The sequence below is a fragment of the Sapajus apella genome, unplaced genomic scaffold, assembly GCF_009761245.1.
Source record: "Sapajus apella isolate SASKATOON/1434 unplaced genomic scaffold, GSC_monkey_1.0 scaffold43, whole genome shotgun sequence".
NCBI classification, from domain to species: Eukaryota; Metazoa; Chordata; class Mammalia; order Primates; family Cebidae; genus Sapajus; species Sapajus apella.
Genome location: NW_022436983.1, coordinates 3,126,271 through 3,131,623, shown reverse-complemented (window position 1 = coordinate 3,131,623; position 5,353 = coordinate 3,126,271). Strand labels below are relative to the sequence as shown.

At 48.5% G+C, this 5,353-nt stretch overlaps 1 protein-coding gene across 1 annotated transcript in view; it reads right to left on the bottom strand.

Annotated features, from left to right (window-relative positions):
* CA6 (carbonic anhydrase 6) overlaps window positions 1–5,001 on the bottom strand; it is a 35,165-nt gene extending 30,164 nt beyond the window's left edge. The window contains exon 1 of the mRNA XM_032300290.1: window positions 4,826–5,001. The gene's annotated coding sequence lies outside the window, so the exon portion shown is untranslated. The remainder of the gene's footprint in view (window positions 1–4,825) is intronic.
* Between the last annotated feature and the right edge of the window lie 352 nt (window positions 5,002–5,353).

Genomic DNA, 5,353 nt, shown 5'->3' with positions numbered 1-5,353 from the left:
TTTCTTTCTTTCTTTCTTTCTTTTCTTTCTCTTTCTTTTCTTTCTCTCTCTTTTTCTTTTTCTTTTCTCTCCTCTCCTCTTCTCTCTTTCTCTTTCTCTCTTTTCTTTCTCTTTCTTTCTCTTTCTTTTCCTTTTTCTTCTTTTCTCTCCTCTCCTTTCTCTCTCTTTCTCTTTCTGTTTTTCTCTCTTTCTTTCTTGTCACTTCTGCTGGACTCAAGTAATGCTCCTTCCTCAGCCTCCCAAGTAGCTCGGACCACAGTTGCATGCCACTACACCCCGCTGATTTTCCTACTTTTTGTAGAGACAGGTTTTCACCATGTTGCCCAGGCTGGCCTCAAACTCCTGGACTCAAGCAATTCTCCTGCCTCATGCTCCCAAAGTTCTGGGGTGACAGACAGGAGGTGTCATGCCTGGTCGCCTCCTTTCTTTAAAAGGGTTTAGTGATAGCAGGGATTTGGCAGTAAATGTGCCTGTAGTACTTGGAACAGTGCCTGGTGTGTAGAAAATGGCATTCGTTTTTATTCAGACCCCTCATTTTACAGAAAAAAGAAGGACTTACCATTGCCACCCAGCTGGTTAGTGAGAGAACTGGGGGGAAAATGACTCAATCTCCAGCTTACGGAGACTGAGATTTCTTTGCAGAAATGAGAAGCCCACTCTCTTGTCCTTGGTAAATCAGTGATGCCCGCCTGCTGACTCCCAGCCCTTCAGAAAGGGCCACGTTGTAAATCGCAAGACCCCACCTCAGCTGAGAAGAACAAAACCCTTTACAAACCTGGGCAGGACCCTTGACATCAAACTGGCAAGAAAACACGAACTCTGCCATCTGACTTTTTTCTTGGGAATCTGAATTGGGAGACCCAGAAAGGATCAGGGAACTGCAGGTGGGCAGAGACTGAAGTGTCAGGATGTCATGGAAGCCTGGCAGGCCCGGATGAGCCCACGCGGGGGGCGCTGGAGCAGGAAAGAGCTCCAAAAAAGCCTCGGCCACGGGGGAGGGGGAGACTACCCAGAGAGGGAGGAAGGAAAGGGCCCTGGGGAGTCAGAGAGAGGGGTGCTCGGGGGAGAACACGGTGACTGGCAGCCCCCAGCCCCATGGGTCTCTGCTTGCACTGAGCATCTGGGGCTTCCCAGGAGAGCCCTGGGACTTCCCTTGCCTCACACAGTCCCTTAAAACACAGTGCACGGCTGGGAGTGGTGGCTCACACCTGTAATTCCAGCACTTTGGGAGACCGAGGTGGGAGGATCACAAGGTCAGGAGATCAAGACCATCCTGGCTAACACGGTGAAACCACATCTCTACTAAAAATACAAAAAAATTAGCTGGGCATAGTGGCACACTCCTGTAGTCCCAGCTACTCCAAAGGCTGAAGCATGAGAATTGCTTGAACCTGTGAGGCAGAGGTTGCAGTGAGCAGAGATCATGCCACTGCACTCCAGCCTGGGTGACAAGAGCGAGACTCGGTTTCAAAAAAAAACACAGTGCACATACTGTGTGTGTGAGGCTGTGATGCCAGCAGCCCCACCACAGAGCCCCATGCAGCATATCCACCCATCCCATCTGAAGCTTTGCCCTGGTTTCTCCTTTCGCTCAGGCAAGAGCCGGGGCTGGTCAGCAGCCTGTTGACCTGGCTGGTGATGAGAATCGCTGTGAAAGTGCGTCATTAGGGCAATAGGGGTCAGATCAGATGGTGGGCTCTTGGAGTAGCAAGGCCATCTGCCAACGAGGGGACATTACGAGAGAGAGGGTCCCCTCCCTCCACTGTGCGGCACCCTGCCAAGGACATACTGGACCCAGAATCAGGTATGGTCAGAAGCCTAAATTCTGACTCACTGTCTTCTTCAACCCGGAAATTTTCCATCACCTTTGAGCATGAGTCTGCTTCTTGGATTTGGGAGGCATGTTGTTTGTTTGGGTTTGCTTTTGTTATTGTTGCTGTTGGGTTTCTGTTGTTTTTTGGTTTTTTGGTTTTCCTTTTGAGACAGGGTCTCACGCTGTTGCCCAGGCTGGAGGGCAGTGGTGCGATCATGGCTCACTGCAGCCTCCCAGGGCTCAGGTGATCCTCACACCTCAGCGACCTGTGCTCCCCACCCCATACCCCCCGTCCAAGTGGCTGTGACTACAGGTGCATGCTCCATGTCCGGTCTGTGTTTGTTGCTTTTATTTTTAGTATGTCTCTCTATGCTCTGAGCTTCCTTCTGCCTTCATCCAGCCACATCCTCAGCTGATCAAAGTTGTTTTTTTAATTCTAAACTCCTATTTTTCTAGGACCTATGGTTGGAGTAACTGTCTGAGATGCGCTGACAAGCGTATCATTATCATTACAACATAAGGTCAAAGGGAGAAAGGAGCCTTTGTTCTTCTTTGGTTCTATCACTGCTCCTTGGCAAGCCCACTGAGGCAAGGAAATAGAAGGGGGCAGGGAGGCATGGCCAGCCTGGGTGGGCAGAAAGGCACCATCAGCCCAGGTGAGCAGGGACAGGACCAGATGACTAGTGAAGGCTCCATCAGCCCAGGTGAGCCAAGGCTCAGGTCTGCACAGGACCAGCATAAAAGAATGAGTCTGGCCACACAAGAATATGCATATTTTGGCCGGGCACGGTGGCTCCTGCCTGTAATCTCAGCACTTTGAGAGGCTGAGGTAGGTGGATCTTGAGGTCAGAAGTTCAAGACCAGCCTGGCTAAGATGGTGAAACCCTGTCTCTACTAAAAATGCAAAAATTAGGTGCGATGACAGGCACCTGTAATGCCAGTTACTCAGGAGGCTGAGGCGGGAGAATTGCTTGAACCCGGGGGGCGGAGGTTGCAGTCAGCTGAGATCACACCATTGCACTCCAATCTGGGTGACAGAGTGAGACTCCATCTTAAAAAGAAAAAGAATATGCATATTTTGGCTGTAAGTAACACAGACAGGCTATTGTTCTGTTTCCTGCAGGAGGGCGAGCTCTCTGGAATTCTGAAGAATGAGTCACTCTAAACAAGTAAGTTCTAGACAGTTACAGGCTCAATCCTATATAAGCACCAAGATGATTAAAACCTCGAAAGTGTACCAAACTTTTGCCTCCTTTTTAAAGAGATAAAGCTGAACAAGATTAAACTTTTCTTAATGACTGAGTCCCACTAATGTGACATCAGTTATCCTCCTGCATTGTAATATATTGATGACCGCTGGGCCTATAACATATACATGTAATTCTCCCTGCAAAAGTGACCCCCGACTGGGCAAAGTGGCTCACACCTATAATCCCAGCACTTTGGGAGGCCAAGGTGGACAGATGACATGAGGTCAGGAGTTTGAGACCAGCCTGGCTAACATGGTGAAACTCCTCCTCTACTGAAAATACAAAAATTAGCCGGGCAGGGTGGCGGGCGCCTGTAATCCCAGCTATTTGGGAGGCTGAGGCAGGAGAATTGCTTGAACCAGGGTGGTGGAGATTGCAGTGAGCTGAGATCGCACCACTGCACTACAGCCAGAACAACAAGAGCGAGACTCTGTCTCAAAAAAAAAAAAAGAAAAGAAAAGAAAAGAGAAAAGAAACGAGCCCTAACTATAATGATTTTGGATTTCTTTTACCAGATATTGAGAGGGGAAAGTTAGCTAGCTTACTTGATTACTAACTCTGCTCATGGGTAATATCCAGATTATTAACATCCATAAAGCCAGGGCATAACCAATCAGGACAGAAGCCAGACTTGGTATGGAGAAGACTCTGGAAGTTCCCTGCTCTGCCAGGAGTTAACCCTGGATTGGCGGGCTCTAGGGAGATTGGGAGGTTCTTGGAAAGGGCTGAGCAGCAGGAGCACCTGGGGGTACCATTGTGTGTGTACTGATTTGTTTTTTCATTCTTAGCATTTCTTTCTTTTTTTTTTTTTTTTCAGATGGAGCTTCACTCTTGTTGCCCAGGCTGGAATGCAGTGGCACAGTGTCAGCTCACTGCAAACTCTACCACCCAGGTTCAGTCGATTCTCCTGCCTCAGTATTCTAAGTAGCTGGGATTATAGGCACATACCACCACACCTGGCTAATTTTTGTATTTTCAGTAGAGACGGGGTTTCACCATGTTGGCCAGGCTGGTCTCAAACTCCTAACTTCAGGTGATCTGCCTGCCTCAGCCTCCCAAAGTGCTGGGATTACAGGCATGAGCCACGATGCCCGGCCTGTTGTCAGCATTTCTAACACAGGCTTCCCGCTGTTGCCTCTTAGGGTTTCTTCCTGTTCTCTTCTCCTGTCTTCCTCATCTGTTTGGCAGAAACCGGATGACCACACTTAGAATTAGATGTACAAGAAGAATGGGTAGAGCTGATCCAACAGCCCAGACACCGTCCACTGCCTAAAATACACACACTGTGAAATGCCTTCAGCATTTCCAAGCTAAACTTCCTCACAAATTTCCATTTCCTTTCTGACTTTTTATATCCGTATAAAAAGCATCAACACAAATAAGTCGTTGTGTGAACTAGCCTACTTGCACAATAACCAGCCACAGTCAGTTCCAACTCCACGGGGGTGCCCTTGCTTTCTCTCACCAGCCTCCTTGGTGATGAATTCCCCAGTCTTAGAGAGCATCTCCGGCCTCATGCATCCTCCTAGAATTCAGCACTTGTTGGGTAGGGGAGTCTCCCGACAGGCATCTCTTTTTATGTCTCTGTTCTCTTCCCCACTGGGTCCCAGTAACCCACATTGAAAAACAGCCCAAAACCCTAGTGGAAATCCTCTTTTCTATCATTAATTTAGGTACAATCAAAATAGGAACCAAATACACAAAAATATTTACAGCTCAGCCTGCCATCAACATTCTATGCCCCCTCTCCGTGCAAACTCACTGTCCTCCTGCCACGAGAATTGGATGTTCTGTTTGTACGTCCTGCTGGCTCTACCTTCTACTTCTTGGAGGAGGCCAGAGTCTTGCTTATATCTCCTCAGTATGCCCCACCCCTAGTTTACATCCGCAAAGCAGGTGTGTACGTCTTTCAGCTCCACCCTTCCCTGGTCAATAAGCAGGTCAAACCCACCCTTCCCTAGTCAAATCCGTAATGAGTCCTCACCCGCCTCCCATGTCTAAGGGACCGATTATGCAAGCAGAGAACTGTATTGGTTTCCTGCTGCTATATCAAACTGCCAAAGACTCAGTGCTTGAAACAACACGAATTCATTCTTTTACAGCTCTAAAGGTCAGAAATTCAAAATCAGTTTCGCTGGGCTAAAGTCAAGATGTGGGCAGGGCTGGCTCCTTCAGAGGCTCTGAGGGGACCATTTGTTCCCTTGCATTTTTCAGCTTCTGGTGGTCACCTGCATTCCTTGGCTCATGGCCTCTTCCTTGACTCACTCCATCCTTTGCTTCCTTTGTAGTT